The sequence below is a fragment of the Podarcis vaucheri genome (assembly GCF_965113315.1).
Source record: "Podarcis vaucheri genome assembly, chromosome: 3".
Lineage (NCBI taxonomy): Eukaryota > Metazoa > Chordata > Lepidosauria > Squamata > Lacertidae > Podarcis > Podarcis vaucheri.
The window spans coordinates 123,159,168-123,178,581 of record NC_138761.1 but is presented as its reverse complement, the minus strand read 5'-3'; the positions used below and the strand labels follow the sequence as shown (position 1 = coordinate 123,178,581).

The 19,414-nt window shown below is 47.4% G+C and overlaps 1 long non-coding RNA gene across 1 annotated transcript in view; it reads right to left on the bottom strand.

The window, feature by feature from the left end:
* Positions 1 to 12,805, bottom strand: part of LOC309528843 — a 352,285-nt gene extending 339,480 nt beyond the window's left edge. Inside the window, exon 1 of the long non-coding RNA XR_014217903.1 lies at positions 12,696 to 12,805. This is a non-coding gene — a long non-coding RNA (uncharacterized lncRNA). The remainder of the gene's footprint in view (positions 1 to 12,695) is intronic.
* Between the last annotated feature and the right edge of the window lie 6,609 nt (positions 12,806 to 19,414).

The window sequence follows — 19,414 nt, the reverse complement described above, 5'->3', positions numbered from 1 at the left end:
GAAGAGAGCAAAGACCTACTGCAGGAACAAGGGGTGAATGAAGAGTTACATTGGGATCTTCTGCCCCTGTGGATCCTGCTGCCTGAGGCAGCGGTCTTACCTCGCCTGATGGGTGGGCCAGCCCTGCTCAGTGGTCTTCCTTCCTAGTCAGTAATAAGTATGTGATCTGGCACTCTTTGCAACTGCTGCTAGGAAAATTAGAGGAAATTATATAGCCAAGGTAGCCACCAATTGTAAAGGAAATGAATTTATTTGACCCTATCTAGATCAAGCTATAGGGACACGTGTGGCACTGTGGGTTAAACCACAGAGCCTAGAACTTGCTGATCAGAAGGTCGGCGGTTCAAATCCCCGCGACAGGGTGAGCTTCCATTGCTCGGTCCCTGCTCCTGCCAACCTAGCAGTTCGAAAGCACATCAAAGTGCAAGTAGATAAATAGGTACCACTCTGGCGGGAAGGTAAACGGCGTTTCCGTGCGCTGCTCTGGTTCGCCAGAAGCGGCTTAGTCATGCTGGCCACATGACCTGAAAGCTGTATGGCGGCTCCCTCGGCCAATAAAGTGAGATGAGCGCCGCAACCCCAGAGTCGGTCACGACTGGACCTAATGGTCAGGGGTCCTTTTACCTTTACCTTACATCAAGCTATATTCTATCTTTATCAACAAACTCCGAATATAATTGTACATTGTATTAATTAACATTATTTTTTATTATATTAGTGGCCATGTGATAATTTTAGCTTATAAATTTTGTTGTTTAATGTCTTAACTTGTATATTAAGGTACTTTTATAACTCTGTTTACAGTAGGTAATGTCTTGATAATATAAATGTTTTAAGTTTTTTGTAGCAATCCAGTATATATATTTTTAATTCTGTGTACATTGCGGCAGCCTTTGGCTATGTGCAATAAAACTGACTGACAGTAATTAGGTTCATACCCGCATCACTTCAGCCATTCTGCGATATCTGCTACTCCCAGTCAGTGCTGTAGTTGGCAACCCACACTAGCGCTAGACCTTTCACCTGCCTCTTTTCGATCCTAGGAACCAGCCCACCATTTGTTCCCCAGTAATCCCTCAGCCGTATCCTTCCCAGAATCTCAGATGCTATTGGGAGAGAGGTATCCCCTGTCTGAGTATTTTCCTATGTAATAAACAAAGATCTGCCCTTATTCCCTTATGGAGGACACAAGAGTCCTTTGTAGAGTCCTTTGTAGGTTCTCCATCAGTAGGAGAAAATAACAGGCCAACCAGAGAGTATTGAGAAGCAAAGCAGCTAGTAAGCCTGTTCTTTATTGAACTGTTGCAACAGGGTGCTCCCCTCACATGCAGGAAAGGAGGAGGAACCCAGAACCAAGGTGTGCCTGCCCTTATATAGGCATTTTAAATTGCCCACCTGGAGTCCAAGACCACCCCCAGAAACATCATACATACATCACAGAAAAGGATGTAGCTCAAGACCACCCCCCAGATATATCATACCCACATCACAGAAAGGGCGGTCTACAACAGAAATCTGAGTGTGTTGTTTATCTTCTGTCTGGCAGGTTACCTGTTAATGGTCACTTGATTGGATTACCTGGGGAGTCTGACCAGTCTTTTGTAGTGATAAATACTTAGTTCCTGGGCCAGGTCACAGGCTCACCCTCTTCATACACAGACATACCCTTAAGACAGAATTTGTGAACGAGAAGACAATGGGGAGGCTTTTCCATTTTCCTTCGACCTTGCAAAGAAATATTTGAGGTCAATTTGGGAGGGACAAAATGGCTTCAGGTTTCAGGACAAAATGCAGGGTTTCAGACATGTGGTTTATATATGAACATTTATCTTTTATGGCGTTTCCGTGTGCTGCTCTGTTTCACCAGAAGCGGCTTAGTCATGCTGGCCACATGACCCGGAAGCTGTACGCCGGCTCCCTCGGCCAGTAAAGCGAGATGAGCACCGCAACCCCAGAGTCGGCCACGACTGGACCTAATGGTCAGGGGTCCCTTTACCTTTACTTTATAAGACCTTACATTTTTTATTTCACCTGTCTAGGAATGAAGTAGTTATAAATCTGTGGCCCTACAAATCTTCCTCCACAGGTTGATTTGGCCACAGTGTTTATGTCAGCAGAAAAACATTGGCTATGTTAAAATGTCTTCTACATTGTTTTGGTGCCCTTTGGAAGGGGTTTTTCCCTTGATCAGCATTCTACTAAGCAATTCCATGAGTGTCAGCAGACTACACTTTCCAGAGTTCAGCTAAAGGGAAAAGTTTTAAAATTCAACAGATGGATAATTAGTCTGCTGTTTTATCCATATTCTACATATATCATCACAATTCAGATCCTAGCCCTGCATCTCATCTACCTGTGGCTACATTGAAATATTCGTGTCAACTCTATGTCTGTAAGTTCTGCTGCCTGGGTCTTTCCATATCAAGTGATCCAACTTTTTTACCTCATGCCATCCAAATTTCAATTTTCCATCTCATCCCATTTTTGAGTTAGGAGGGTTTGAAATTTCAAAAAAATTTGTAATTTTGGCCTACACAAAAACCTTTAAAGCTCAGCCCAGGATTGAGATATGCCAAAACTAAAACCACCAAAAATGAAACCTGTGCAACAAATGCTCTCGAAAAGTGTTTGGTGTAAAGTATAAATAATGGAAGAATAAATGTTTCCAGACACATTTCATGTGCAAGTCGTCCCCCCCCCAATTTTGTTTGATATGCATGTAATGTTCATGAGATGAAGTAATAACAAGAATTCTTTCAAAGCATTAATTTTTTTTTATAATGTGATCCCATTGAGATCTCAAGATGAGATTTTGCAGGAAGCTCTTAGAAATATTAAATACAATTTTTTGAATAATTTAATTCTATTAATTTTTTAATGACTTTAAAGTTTTACATTTTGTTTTACATCATGTGACATCATATTAAAACCCATGAAGTTCTGAAGAGATTGGTGTTTTTGTGTAGTCCAGAATCAGTGATACTCAGAAGAGACTGATAAATGCATCAATAGGAGTATAGCATCTAGATCAAGGGAAGTAATAGTGCCACTGTATTCTGCTCTGGTCAGACCTCACCTGGACTACTGTGTCCAGTTCTGGGCACCACAGTTCAAGAAGGACACTGACAAACTGGAACGTGTCCAGAGGAGGGCAACCAAAATGGTCGAAGGCCTGGAAACGATGCCTTATGAGGAACGGCTAAGGGAGCTGGGCATGTTTAGCCTGGAGAAGAGGAGGTTAAGGGGTGATATGATAGCCATGTTCAAAGATATAAAAGGATGTCACATAGAGGAGGGAGAAAGGTTGTTTTCTGCTGCTCCAGAGAAGCGGACACGGAGCAATGGATCCAAACTACAAGAAAGAAGATTCCACCTAAACATTAGGAAGAACTTCCTGACAGTAAGAGCTGTTTGACAGTGGAATTGGCTGCCAAGGAGTGTGGTGGAGTCTCCTGCTTTGGAGGTCTTTAAGCAGAGGCTTGACAACCATGTCAGGAGTGCTCTGATGGTGTTTCCTGCTTGGCAGGGGGTTGGACTCGATGGCCCTTGTGGTCTCTTCCAACTCTATGATTCTATGATTCTATGAAATCAAGAGGTAGCTTTATGGCAAAGTTGTTGATGAGCTGGACAGATATGGGTTGGACCCTAGCATATGAAGAATTGGTGACTGATCCAAGGTATTTTGGGTGAATGGGCTCAAGTGCAGGTGCGTTCTGGTACCTCTGCAGAGGTTGAAGAATAATGATCAATAATGAGCAGCAAATTACTATTAACTGTTCTCATAGCCAATGTTCTTTACTGAGTGGGGGACAAGCTGTGTGTGTTGAAATGCTGACAGTGTCCTAGCAAAGAGCTTTAGTTCCTCAATGATTGTGTCAAACACAGGAAACACCTCAATTTACAGGTGTAAAATGCCCACAAAAACTATCAGGCTTAGGTCAATGGGTTTCCACTTGTTTATTTAGCCCACTCTGGACAAAGTCCTAGCAGAGGATCCTGGTTGGTATTATTAATGGTCAACTGTCCAGATTTCATGGTAGAATGATTGTTTCAGATGACAAAGTGCAGCAATCCATCAGTTGTTTGCCCATGGTTTTGATCTAGCTGGAGCCTTCCCATGTGGTCTTTCACCCCTTGGAATCTGCACTTGTTGAACATCTTACTGATTTACAAAAACTGCATTGCTACCATACCCTACTGTAATTCAGATGTTTATATCTTATGCTGCTTCACAAACTCTCTTGTCTGCCACACTCCATTTTTAAAAATAGTATTTGGTTGTTGTTATGTAGTGTAGTTTCAACCTGGGCCAACGGGGGGATACTGTATATAGTTTCCACTCAGGTCTGTAGATAGTTTTCACTCAGGTCCGCGTCCGTTATTTTAGGCGGGAACTCTGAGCTGTTATGGTTACAATGTTGACAGCCGGCTGACTATAAATACAGGCCGGCTGAGCTGTTCGCAGTCAGTTTATTTCCAGCTTACCAGAATAAAAGAGCTACTTGACGAAATCGCTGTGCCGGCTGCTATGTCAACCCACAACTTAACACTGGCGACGAGGATGGGATGGATGGACATCAGAGCACAGCCAGATGCGGCCAGCCTCTGAACTGAGCTGAATCACTGAGCGAAATCACTGAGCGAAATCACTGAGTGAAATCACTGGGCAGAACCAATTCAGAGCTGACTGTTCTGGCTGGAGCACTGTGTTCCATCCATCGCCCTTCACGCCGGCATCGGAATCATGGCTTCACTTGTGCCTCTACCGCCGTTTGCGCCAGCATCTGAATCATGGGACTCCTACCTCGCTCGGTTCGACTGCTACCTCCAAGCCAACGAGCTGACAGCAGTATCAAAGGATCGGAAGCGGGGCCTATTCCTCAGCCTCTGTGGGCCTGAGGTGTTTGAGACGGCCCGAGCATTGGTTGCGCCTGAAGCAGTCCAGGAAACACCATGGGACACGATCCAAGAGAAGCTCCGCAGCCACTACGCACCAAAGCCGTCCAAGATTGCTGCCCGCCATGCGTTCTACCACCGGAACCAGGCAGAGGGGGAGTCAATCAACAACTACACCACCGCCCTGCGACAGGCTGCAATGCACTGTGAGTTCCGAGACTTAGACGATGCCCTGATGGATCGAATCGTCTGCGGGGTCCGGGACATCCATCTGCAACGGCGTCTCCTAGCCAAGCCAGACCTCACGCTACAGAAAGCCATTGAGGAGGCTGTGGCCTCAGAAGCTGCTGAACGCTCCGCTCAGGAGATCCGCAAGTCCAGCAGCCTGCGTCTTGCTAGGGAGCCAGTTCCGGTGCATCATGAAGAGGCCAGCAGTGATGAGGCATCCTCCAGTGAAGACGATGATGTGCACCAGACAAAGCGGGAGCGCAGGAAGTTCCAACAGAACTCCAAGGGCCAACCGGAATGTGCTGGCTGCGGAGGCAACCATTCCCGTGCCAAGTGTCGATTCAGAGACGCCATCTGTAGGAAGTGTTCCAGAAGGGGCCACATCGCTAAGGTCTGCCGATCGGCTCCGTCTGACACCCCCCCCTTCATCGACTCGCAAGTCCAAGTCTTCACTCCAGTCTGCCAAGGAAAGTTGTTTCGCTCTCACCAACTGCCGCTGCCCGTCTGGAACCACGATTGGCCAAACCGACTCGTCGACGCGACGCAAGCTGAACGTCACGGTGCTCATTGAAGGAGCTCCATGTGACATGGAGATCGACACCGGGTCTGCCCTGTCCATCGTGTCATGGAGCACCCTCAAAAGACTGGTACCCAGAGTGTCCAAAAGGCAACTCGACTCTCACCGCGTACACCTGAGAGACTACCAGGGAAACGACATTCCCGTGGTAGGCGTTGGCCAGTTCCGGATCGCCTTCAAGGATTTTTCGGGCCTGCTCCGGTTGGTGGTGGTCGAAGGTCAGCGGCCAAGCCTCCTAGGGCTAGACTGGTTTGATGCCCTCGGCCTGGAAATCACCGGCATCAACTGCATCTCTAACGCAGAGACTGAGGGTCTGGTCAAAGACTTTGCCGAGGTTTTTGACGGCACCTTGGGGCAATATACAGGTACGCCCATCTCCTTTAGCCTTGATCCACAAGTCGCCCCCATCAAGCTAAAGCCACGCCGGGTTCCCTTTGCTCTCAAGGCTAAGGTGGACGAACAACTGGACAAACTGATCGCCCAAGGAGTTTTGGAGCCGGTTGACCACGCAAAGTGGGAAACCCCCATCGTCACGCCTGTCAAGCCAGATGGGTCGGTGAGAATCTGCGCTGACTACAAGTGCACGATTAACAAGGCACTTCAGCAGCACGCTTATCCGGTTCCTGTTGTCCACCACCTGCTGCATTCCCTGGGTGAGGGTAAGGTCTTCGCTAAGCTGGACCTTGCCCAAGCCTATCAACAACTGCCTGTCGATGATGCCACTGCTGAGGCCCAGACGATCGTCACCCACCGGGGGGCATTCCGTTGCCGCCGGTTGCAGTTCGGGGTGAGTGTGGCTCCTGGCATCTTCCAAAGCCTTATGGAGCGTCTCCTGCAAGGGCTTCCGGGCGTGGTACCATATTTTGATGACGTCTTGGTGTCTGCAGACTCACACCAGCAGCTGTTCGAGCGCCTCCGTGCCGTGCTGACCAGGTTCCAGGAGGCCGGGCTCAAGGTAAAGAGGGAGAAGTGCCAGATTGCCGTTTCACAGGTAGAGTTCCTGGGCTATCTTATCGATGCCTCCGGCCTTCATCCAACCACATCCAAGATCCGTGCTATCCAGCAGGCCCCCACCCCAAAAAACAAAACGGAGTTGCAGGCATTCCTGGGGCTGCTGAACTTTTATAACATGTTCCTGCCCCACAAAGCCACAGTGGCTGAGCCTCTTCACCGACTCCTTAGCACTAAGACGCCTTGGGCCTGGGGTCATCGGGAGACGGCGGCCTTCAACGCGGTCAAGGCTCTCCTTTCTTCAGACAGTGTGCTGGTACAGTACAGTGAATCCAGGCCGCTGGTCCTTGCCTGTGACGCCTCACCTTTTGGCATCGGTGCTGTCCTTAGTCACCGTTTTCCAGATGGAAGAGAAGCACCGCTCGCCTACTTTTCCAGGACACTATCTCCGACGGAACGGAATTACAGCCAGCTCGACAAGGAGGCATTGGCACTAGTGGCTGGAGTGAAGAGGTTCCATGAATACCTCTATGGCAGGACTTTTGACCTCATCACTGACCACAAGCCACTCCTGGGCCTCCTCGCCGGTGATCGTCCAACTCCACCGGTCCTCTCACCACGCATGCTGCGATGGACTGTTTTCCTGGCTGCCTACCACTACCGGCTCATCCATCGCCAGGGGAAATCGATGGGCCATGCCGACGCCCTCAGCCGTTGCCCTCTTCCAGCATTTGTGGAAGACCCGGCTCCAGCTTCATCGCTCCTTCTGATTGAGGATCTTCCGACAGCGCCTGTATCGGCTGCCACTGTGGCCTCCGCGTCTGCCCAGGATCGCACCATCAGCCGGGTGCTCAACTGGGTGTGGAGGGGGTGGCCACAAGGGCCTTTTGCATCGGAGTTCCAGCCCTTCGCAACCAGACAACATGAACTCTCAGCTCATCACGGCTGTCTGCTGTGGGGAGACCGCGTCGTGATTCCCCAGGGACTCCGTCAGCGCGTCCTGGAGGCTCTGCACGTTGGCCACCCAGGAATTGTCAAAATGAAGGCGTTGGCTCGGTGTTACGTCTGGTGGCCTAATATGGACGATGCCATCACTGCCTGGGTGTCCGCCTGCCAAGCGTGCCAAGAGTCGAGGCCTGCACCACCGGCAGCTAAGGGACACACCTGGGAGACGCCAAAGACACCCTGGTCGAGGGTGCACATCGATCTGGCTGGCCCCTTTCACGGCCGGACCTTTATGGTAGTGGTGGACGCCTATTCCAAATGGCTGGAGGTCGCCCTGATGCCCTCCACCACTACCGAAGCTGTCATCCGGGGGCTGCGAGGCCTGTTTGCAACGCATGGGTGTCCTGATGTCCTGGTCTCTGACAACGGACCGCAGTTCACGTCAGGCACGTTTGAGCGGTATCTTTTGGGACTGGGCATCCGCCATGCCCTAACGGCACCTTTTCATCCATCCAGCAACGGGCAAGCAGAAAGAATGGTGCGCTCGACAAAAGAGGCACTGGCGCGCCTGGACCGGGGAGACTGGCATGAGCGGGTCGCCGAATACTTGTTCGTGCAACACATCACCCCTCATGCGGCCACAGGGAGGAGCCCTGTTGAACTGCTTATGGGCCACCGCCTCAGGTCACCGCTCGACCGGCTACACCCAGACTTTGCCGTGGCTGAACCCCCAGGCTGTGCCAACGCACCACGGTCATTTGTCCCAGGAAACCAGGTCTTTGCCCGGAACTATGTGGGGGACATCCCTTGGGTGCCAGCCACAGTAGTGGGAGTCACTGGACCTCGCTCATACCAGGTGGCATTCGAAGACGGACGCTTGTGGCGACGGCACATAGACCAGCTTAGGCGCAGGGTTGGGGACTTGGACACTACCGAGGTGCCCCCAACTGTGCTTGCGGCTCCGGAAGAGACACGTACAGATGGCGAGGCCCCACCTACACCTCCCTCGCAAACTGCCAGCGTGGAGCCGAACCAAGCCGTTTCAGAACAGACTCAGACCACTCCACTTGCGGAGGCTCCACCCACAGCAGCGGGTCCAGGGGAGTTGGTTCCAACGCCACCTAGGGTCGCACCACAGCCTCAGCGAGAACTGTGTGGCCCTCCGGACTTGGCTACCAGTCCCCGGCAGTCTGGCAGAGTTTCCAAGCGCCCAACTTTTTAAAGGACTATGTTGTTGGACAGGTATCACTGTTGGTCTAAGTAGGGGAAATGTAACCGATATGCTTTTGTGCCTAATTGAACCATTACGCGTAGTGCTGTATATAAGGAAACCATTACGATTGTACTAACGCCTTATCTCGGTGGGGAGGGGTGTTATGTAGTGTAGTTTCAACCTGGGCCAACGGGGGGATACTGTATATAGTTTCCACTCAGGTCTGTAGATAGTTTTCACTCAGGTCCGCGTCCGTTATTTTAGGCGGGAACTCTGAGCTGTTATGGTTACAATGTTGACAGCCGGCTGACTATAAATACAGGCCGGCTGAGCTGTTCGCAGTCAGTTTATTTCCAGCTTACCAGAATAAAAGAGCTACTTGACGAAATCGCTGTGCCGGCTGCTATGTCAACCCACAACTTAACAGTTGTATACACACAATCATTCAGTCTGAAGCCATGGGAGGAACGTTGGTGTGAGAAGGAACTGTCAGTCAACTGTGTGCCCCTCCCCCTATTAATAATAATAATAACAAATTTTTATTTGCATCCCGCCCTCCCCGGCCAAAGCCGGGCTCAGAGCGGCTAACAACAGTAAAAATAGCACAGTGTACATAAAATCACACAGTCAATTAATTAAAATACATTCTAAAATCAATTCAGAATCAAATTAATGGCAACCATTGGGTTAGAGCTCTATAAGGATTACAGAAGGAGAGAGGGGGTCAGACTGTGCCTTGGCCAAAGGCCAGGCGGAACAGCCCCATCTTGCAGGCCCTGCGAAAAGATGCCAAGTCCCACAGGGCCCTAGTCTCTTGTGACAGAGCGTTCCACCAGATCGGGGCCACGGCCGAAAAAGCCCTGGCTCTGGTTGAGGCCAGCCTAACCTCCCTGTGGCCTGGGATCTCCAAGATGTTTTTATTTGAAGAGTGTAAGGTCCTCTGTGGGACATACCAGGAAAGGCGGTCCTGTAGGTACAAGGGTCCTAGGCTGTAAAAAACAACAACACCTTACCAAATTTACCAAGCAGCATGAAACCCTGACATATTAACATGGCCTTAACTTTGATCCAGAACTGGCCATTAAGTGTCTGGATTGCAACTCATCGTTTTCCTGTCTCAAGCTGGCTTTGAAAGCTTTCCAGGAGGCAGCAGGTGGGAAAGTGCCGCAGATTCACAAAACTGACTTTGTTTTGTCACTTCTCTCCATGGTCAACAGCAACATACCCCTTCCTCTTACAACACACAAGTTTTCTTCTGTGTTTTTCATTTCAAAGAAATGTTTTTCATGTTATTTTCTTCTTTTCATAGTGCTGCCCCTTCTTACGAATTCCGGGGCTGGGGGAGTGTTTGTTTTCTGTGGGTTTACTTTAGTTCAACTTTGTTATCTGGCGTTCGTTCTTCTTTCCTGAGAGGCTCCTCAGCTGACAACCCTTGGCTATTTTTCCAAGCCATTAAAGCTTTCTGCATCTTTCCTGCCCTTTTCAGATTTGATTCCCCCCCCTTTTTTCTTGATCTTTTAGTGCTTTGTAACATATGAAGGGATATCACATTATCCGATGGGCTTTAATTTGGGACAACCCATATTTCATTCATTTTTAAAAACCTATTTTCCCATTCATTAATTTCTGTGTCAAGTTTTACCTTGGAGCCAAGGTCTTTTAAGTGCATGCACAATGCGACAGAGAGGCTGGATTACATCTCTGATGTGGGCAAGTCAGGAAGGAACCCAGAGCTGCTTTGGGGGAAGTCAAGGCTTTGAGGTTCTGTTCAATCATGTCAGATACGGTTAATCTCATCCCCTGCTCTCCCAATATCTATGACATAAATGCCTGACGACTGGTAGGCACAGGATGCAGCCATCTTCAGATGTTGTAGAATCATAGAATCATAGAAGAAGAAGAAGAAGAGTTTGGATTTGATATCCCGCCTTTCACTCCCTTTAAGGAGTCTCAAAGCGGCTAACATTTTCCTTTCCCTTCCTCCCCCACAACAAACACTCTGTGAGGTGAGTGGGGCTGAGAGACTTCAGAGAAGTGTGACTAGCCCAAGGTCACCCAGCAGCTGCATGTGGAGGAGTGGAGACTCGAACCCGGTTCCCCAGATTACGAGACTACCGCTCTTAACCACTACACCACACTGGCATCCATAGAGTTGGAAGAGACCACAAGGGCCATCGAGTCCAACCCCCTGCCAAGCAGGAAACACCATCAGAGCACTCCTGAGATATGGTTGTCAAGCCTCTGCTTAAAGACCTCCAAAGGAGGAGACTCCACCACACTCCTTGGCAGCAAATTCCACTGTCGAACAGCTCTTACTGTCAGGAAGGTCTTCCTAATGTTTAGGTGGAATCTTCTTTCTTGTAGTTTGGATCCATTGCTCCGTGTCCGCTTCTCTGGAGCAGCAGAAAACAACCTTTCTCCCTCCTCTATGTGACATCCTTTTATATATTTGAACATGGCTATCATATCACCCCTTAACCTCCTCTTCTCCAGGCTAAACATGCCCAGCTCCCTTAGCCGTTCCTCATAAGGCATCGTTTCCAGGCCTTGGACCATTTTGGTTGCCCTCCTCTGGACACGTTCCAGTTTGTCAGTGTCCCTCTTGAATTGTGGTGCCCAGAACTGGACATAGATTGTGTTGTGTGGAGATCTGAACCCTGGTCCTCCAAGTTCAACACTCACACCAAGTACACTACACAGGATGTCAGCCTCTTGGGCCATGCTAGCAAGAACCCAGCCAGACTAAGCTTTTGCTTCTTGCACTCCGTCCTGGTAAAGGTAAAGATAAAGGACCCCTGACTGTTAGGTCCAGTCACAGATGACTCTGGGGTTGCAGCGCTCATCTCGCTTTACTGGCCGAGGGAGCCGGCGTACAGCTTCTGGGTCATGTGGCCAGCAGGACTAAGCTGCTTCTGGCGAACCAGAGCAGTGCACGGATACACCGTTTACCTTCCCGCCGGAGTGGTACCTATTTATCTACTTGCTTTCGAACTGCTAGGTTGGCAGGAGCAGGGACCGAGCAACAGGAGCTCACCCCATCGTGGGGATTTGAACTGCTGACCTTCTGATTGGCAAGCCCTAGGCTCTGTGGTTTAGACCACAGCGCCACCCGCGTCCCTCCAACACATATAGTAACATAATAAAACTTCAAACATTAAAAACTTCCTGATGCAGGGCTGTCTTCAGAGGTCTTATAAAAGTGGGACTCTGAAGATGTCTGTGAACCAAATTACAGTCAGGTTGGGGTAGCGGAACATAATGTATCTCTAACCTAGAAGATCATGCCACCATCTTTGTTTATTATTTTAAAGCCCCTTTTCTGGGAAAGCTCTTCCAAAACAGCTTGCAACATTTTAAAAAAAATCCACAATGGGTGAACTATCACTAAACAAGCCAACAGAAAACACAACACAACAGAAGATTTGCAGGAGCATTTATGGCAGAACAACATTTGAGTTTTGGGTGGTGGTTGTGGGTGTCTCTGAACATGCTGAGTAAGAAAATCCCACATAATTCATGATTTCCTTTTTCCATGAGCCTCTACAACTTCTTTCTGGGGTTGCTTATTGGATTCTAAAAGAGCCCATTGGGCCCTGAGAACATTTTGTTGTTGTTGTTATTAAGGGATAGTTTGCTAATACTGGGAAAGTTGAAATGCTTCAGGATTTCTAAATGATTTAATCATTCAAAGAGTTCTATTTCGCATTTCAGGAATCCCCTTTAAGCTTCTGGCAGGTTGCAGAAAAAGGAGAAATCGGATGATAGGAGACTCCATCTGTCTCTGAGAAAGTCTCCATTTGTGGTTGTGAAGTTTCACAATCATCTAAGATAACAGAAAAGGCTGAGGTCAGACAAGAAGAGGTACACATACTTCCATATCCATACCCGCCAACATTTCTCTGATGACAATAGGGACGTCCCATTCCATAATGATAATTTTACTATTTATACCCCACACATCTTACTGGGTTTCCCCAGCCACTCTGGGAAGCTTCCAACATATATAAAAACAGAATAAAACATTAAACATTTAAAAACTTCCCTGTACAGGATTGCCTTCAGACATCTTGGGGGTCAGAGAACTCCATACCCTCCAATATTTCCGCATTGAAAATAGGGACATCCTAAGGAAAAGTAGGGCATTCTGAAATCAAATCAGAAACTTCTCTAAATCAGGAACATTCCTGGAAAATAGGGACACTTGGAGGCTCTGCATATCACATTGCTTCCACCCATCCTCATATCCCTAAACAGCAAAGTGTATTGTTTCTTCAAAATCTGTTTCCTTTCTTCACTTCACTTTCTACCACTAAATGATGAAACAATTTGCCAGCTCATTGCTTTCTTGCAATCTCTAAAGTCTGGTTCTCATCCACAGGTCCCACAACTGGTCACCCCTGCAAAGTTTTCCATTTAAAATCCAACATTGGGGGGGGGGTGAAACTGTTGTGTGGCCAAAATGACTACTGCTAAGACCTTAACAAACAAGCTCAAACCTTCCAGTTGTGTTTGGCTTGGCTTGGCTTGCTCTTTGCATTTTCAATTCATAGCAATGAAAGGCTTTTAAAGCATTTTTAGCGGAAGCTTTCTGCTCTCAGTCCTCCATCTGCCCTCCCCTCTTGACCTCTTGCAACAGAAATTTCTCCAGTGTTTTTGAAATTTACCACTATGACCATGCTTTGCATTTATTATAGCTTTATTGTAACTTGTGATTAAAAACAAGGGTTAAAAAATTGGAGCAGACGTTGCAAGAGGATCCCTCTCCCTTTAATCACTTTGTAAGTTTGTAGTTGGAGAGCAGTTGTTCAAGGGATGTATAATGTGTTTCCGTCTTGTACATCCAATTTACATTCATATAAGGGTCTGCAGTGTGGGCCTGCAGATGTATGAAAAGCAAAGCACCCCCCTCGTAAGCTTCTCTTCTGGAAAGGCCTTTTAAAAATCCCATTAGCTTAATTGTGTGCGTCAGTGTTGTCACTGAACAGAGAGCTCAAACAGCATGGGAATGGGATTAGGATTTAGCTGTCAACCGTCCACCCATACCCTCCATTCCCTAGCATAAAAAATAAATACACTCTTTTGCACTTATAACATGGGTATTTTCAGACCAAGGATCCTTGCCCCCAACTATTACATATTGCAAAAGATTCAACTCAACCCAAAGGCAGTAGCCTTTCCGGGCATACATAAAAGCCATTTGGGGGTTTGTCCTTTTTATCAAAGCCATGTTGGAAAATCCACAAATGTCCAACGCCAGCAGTTCAAAGCGAATCTTGCCAGCTGCAGCCGCCAAAAAAGTAGGTTGTACATAATAGGGCGTTTCTGTTTGGTGTGGTTTTTCTAAAGGAGGAGGCCACTTAAAAACAAGCGTTTTATTAAATCCTGGGCTAAACGTAAGAGCTTACAATGTTTGGGTTCCCGCGGGGCCTTGTTCTAGGACAGCCCTTCTGAATGTCTGTATTACATGGAATTTTTTTTAAAAAAAAATTGTACCCAGACACAACTCAGAGAGCCAAGTTACATGTTACGTCAATTATGTACTTGCGCCCTAAGGTCCACACCCCACCCAAGTTGCCAAGACAGGGGCCTCAGTCTGGAGGATGATGATGATGATAATAATTATATGCCACCTATCTAACTGCCCCAGCTACTCTGGGTGGCTTCTAAGCAGGATCAGGACCTTATCAAAGAGGCTAGGAGGTTTTAATCCTTTGTCCCCTGGTGTGCCCTACACCCTGCAATCTTCAAAAGGAAAAGGCTTCTGTTGTTAATTATATATATATATTATGAATGCGGCAGTACTTTGTAAATCCTATAAAATGACTTTTCTTGTAAATGTGCTGATTAGCTTTGTTGTTGTTTTGCTTTGTGTTATGTAGATTGTAATCGGTTTACTGATGATTTGTAATCATTATACTGATGATTTGTTAATTATTCTATGTGATTTATGTCGTATTTGTGATGTTCTATTCTGCTATTTTTTGTTTGTTTGTTTGTAAACTGCTTTGCAGTTCATGTGAATGAAAAGCGGCAAAGAAATACCTATAATAAATCAATCAAATCAAATCAGGCATCATAGGCAAGTTGGCCTCTTGGTGATAGAACCATGGAAGGCCACTTTGCTTATAACAAACCCAAAGAAAGAAGCAGCATTGTGGGCAGGAACTGGAAAGTCAAGGAAGAAGGGTGAGATAAGGAAGCAAATCGGCAGAGAGCTCAGGAAGGAAGACAGGCCTGGAAAACAGCAACGTAAATGAAGGACATGTGCAAGAAGAAAAGATGGGACAGTGAAAAGTTTGTGCACAGGAAGGATAGTTTTATTCATGGTCACCAATTCACCACCAGTATTCGGATGACCTGCTTGCTGTTGCACAGATTAAGCAACAAGGGTAGCAAGGTAACAACACTGGTTGACTGATGGGTTGTTATGGGTCTTCAAAGCTCCCCAAGATGAATCTTCTTTATGTAGTTCGTTAGTTTTGGAAGCAAAAATGGCAACACAGTTGGTTTTTTAATTGATCACTTGAGAAAGCATAGCCCACAAAGGTTAATTGGTCAGAAGCTCATTTCTGTCAGGGTTTTTTTTTTTTTGCAGATGCAAATCCAAACCCCAACTATCTTCTTTCTCTGCAAACTCTCATTTGTGCAATACCTGGCCAACACACTGCAGAGAACACTGTGACTTTGTGGAAATTAAATATTCACCTCAGATCAATCAATGTTTTCTGTTATGTTTATCCACGATGTTTGGGTAATGAAGTAATATCTGCTCAGCTGTCTGAAACTACTTGAAAGCAAGGCTGCATTTCTCAAAATATGTTTCCACAAGGTGTGGGAACCTAAACAGATTCAGACCATTGGCAGCGAGAAAGGATCCATTGGGATTATGATAAAAATTATAAAAATGTAATATGGGGAAGTTAATGATTGCTAGGCTATGGCAGGATGTTAGGAATGTTCAAAGACCCTGATTTTAGTGAGGGTCATCACTAAATCTGTATGTGTCCATGTAGAAGTAAATTATCCAGATTTCAATGGGGTTTACTCCCAAATTATGCTTGCATAGCAGTGCTACCTTATGGATATAGATATCACTGAATCTGAAACTCATTTCCACCCTATGTGGAAAGTTTCACTTTTCTGAGGGGTATCTTGGCAATGAGGCAGCAAGTGCAGAGCAGAGTGGGAAAGCGATTTACTGTCTACTATTTGACAGAGTGAGGCAGGTGTTCATTATTTAAAATGCTATTATTGCATTTTTATAGCCAAGGAGGGGGAGAGGTGCTTGTGTGAATTTGCCAAAAGTGCCAAAAAAACCACCTGTGCACCTTGACTTTAGATGGGAACACAATTTGTGGCAAAATGTCTCAGGCTGGTCCTGGGGACTTATTATCAACCTGCTATGAAAAATGATGAAAAATCATAATTCAATATGGGGGGAAAATTGTAGAAGGGAATTTGTGCCACAGTGATTCAAATATCTTGGCTTGAGGTTATAATCCTAAAATAGAATTAGCTTTCCAGAGGCAAGTACACACCATGTACCTTCCCCATTACCCAGTTCATTGGATGGTTAATTATAATAACCTAAGGTTACCAGTATAGTAAAAGCCATGGTTTTCCCAGTAGTGATGTATGGAAGTGAGAGCTGGACCATAAAGAAGGCTGATCGCCGAAGAATTGATGCTTTTGAATTATGGTGCTGGAGGAGACTCTTGAGAGTCCCATGGACTGCAAGAAGATCAAACCTCTCCATTCTGAAGGAAATCAGCCCTGAGTGCTCACTGGAAGGACAGATCCTGAAGCTGAGACTCCAATACTTTGGCCACCTCATGAGAAGAGAAGACTCTCTGGAAAAGACCCTGATGTTGGGAAAGATTGAAGGCACAAGAAGAAGGGGAGGACAGAGGACAAGATGGTTAGACAGCGTTCTCGAAGCTACAAACTTGAGTCTGACCAAACTGCGGGAGGCAGTGGAAGACAGAAGTGCCTGGCGTGCTCTGGTCCATGGGGTCACAAAGAGTCGGACACGACTAAACAACAACAACAGAGGTTACCAGATTTTTATCAATGAATCCAGGGACAATTTTCAACTTCAGTAGGAATGATAGGATTTTGGCAGGGGACTCATTTGTAAATCCAGGGACTGTCCCTGGGAAACGGGGACGTCTGGTAACCTTATAATTACCTATGTGCTAGAAAGACTATAGATCATGACACAAAGTGCTATAGATCATGACTCAAATAAGCATCTGATTCCAGTTAGATGCTTATTGTGGAATGGGGGGGGGGGTTCTCACGCAAGCAAGTTTTTCAGAGGGTCTACATGATTGGCATCAAAATGCCAGCCTGTATTTGCCCTCACCCCATGAAATCTGGAATTACTTATTCTGGGGGAAATCCAATAAATTAGCAAAAAAGCCACCCCACCCCTGTTGCCAATGAACCATCTGTGATATCTGAATTATTATTATTATCATTTGTTAAATTTTTATTCAATCTGAAGATCACAGGGCAGTTCACAACATGAAACTAGAAAACGAGAACACAGGATACACGATAAAACAAAAAGAGAAACCAACCAATTATCTCCCTCTTCCCACAAACACATTTAAAAGGATGGAGGATGTTAATCAGCCTAAGGCCTGGTTGAAGAGGAGCTTTCCCCCCCTGCGCCGAAAGATGTATAATGAAGGTGCCAGATAAGCTTCCCTGGGGACAGCATTCCACTCCACAGAAAAAGCCCGTTCTCATGTTGCCACCCTCCGGGGTCTCTTGATGAGGAGGCACACAAAGAATGTCCTCAGGTGGCGATCGCAGGGACTGGGTCATATTACCTGTTTATGACAATAAGCATATCTGGAAGCACTTGGAGTTCACTCCCGGATTAAATTCATTACCATGGTCCGGTTTTGGGAGACCCTTAGTGCCCCCATGCCTTTCCTCTTTGCTCATTCAGTGGCTCCCTGCCAGGGTGCCCAGAGGGAGAGGCCAGCAGAGGCGGCGGCTTCTGGTCTGCCCTTCTACTTGCTCAGGTGCAAGCCCATGCAGCCAGGTACACTTGCTCTGAGCCTCGAAGGGCTATGCTGGCTGCGGGGTGTGTGTGTGTGTGCTTTTTCGTTTGAGTTTATAACTTTATTCTAACAAGACTGCTGCCCTGAGCCTCAAGCAAGCTCTCTGGGCAGTGTAATGCTTGGTCCTGGTCCTGCTGTGCAGTGGCGTAGCGTGGGTTGTCAGCACCCGGGGCAAGGCAAGTAATTTGCACCCCCTAACCTGTGGATTTGCGCCCCCTAACCCTAACCCCCAGATGTTGCGCCCGGTGCGGCCGCCCCCCCTGCACCCCCCACGCTACGCCACTGCTGCTGTGCTACCCAAAAGGAGTGTCTGGAATGCCTCCAGCTGCCTGAATGCTCTCCAGTGCCCTGGAGAGGACCAGTCTAGGCCCACTTTCCAACTCTGGGAGAGAGTGGAGGCAGCAGCCACCGTCCCTTGCATCTCTTGGTGGTGCAGAAATTGGCACTGGGTACACTAGGCCCTGTTGCCTCTGCCTCGCCACCCAGAGGGAGAAGAGAACAGAGACAGCGGCTGTTCTTTGCAGCTGCCTCTCCCATTTGCTTGTCTGAATAGGAGACCAAGGAGCAGCGGACAATGGGGAGTAGCTGCCATCATCTCTGCCCTCTCTCTGGGCAGCGCAGTGATCGGGGTTTGGCTTTAATTATTATTATTATAAATTTTATTTATACCCCGCCCTCCCCGGCCAGAGCCAGGCTCAGGGCGGCTAACACCAGTAAAATTACAGTAAAAACATAATAGGAAAAGAAACCACCAATTTAAAATACAGGTTTAACAGGCCCAATCTTCCTCTCCTCACCACCTTGAAGGGTAGAGTGGAGACAGCTGCTTTTTGCAGTTATGGACACTGGGGCCGAAGAAGAAGAAGAAGAAGAAGAAGAAGAAGAAGAAGAAGAGAATTTGGATTCAATATCCCGCTTTATCACTACCCTAAGGAGTCTCAAAGCGGCTAACAATCTCCTTTCCCTTCCTCTCCCACAACAAACACTCTGTGAGGTGAGTGAGGCTGAGAGAAGTGTGACTAGCCCAAGGTCACCCAGCAGCTGCATGTGGAGGAGCAGGGAAGCAAACCCGGTTCCCCAGATTACAAGTCTACCGCTCTTAACCACCTACACCACACTGGCTCTCTCCCAAGCGATGGCCAACCATAGGACCACAGGAAGCTGCCTTGCACTTTGTCCACCCATCTCTGTATTGCCAAACACTGATAGAAGTGGCTCTTCGGAGCTTCAGGAAGAGGAAGCTGGGGATGTAGACTGGGACCTTGCACATTCAAGGCAGGCGCTCTCCTCATGGAGCAATGACTCTTCCCCATCATAAAGGATAAAGGTAAAGGGACCCCTGACCGCTAGGTCCAGTCGTGGCCGACTCTGGGGTTGCGGCGCTCATCTCGCTTTATTGGCCGAGGGAGCCGGCATACAGCTTCCGGGTCATGTGGCCAGCATGACTAAGCCGCTTCTGGCGAACCAGAGCAGCGCACAGAAACGGCGTTTACCTTCCCGCCAGAGCGGTACCTATTTATCTACTTGCAT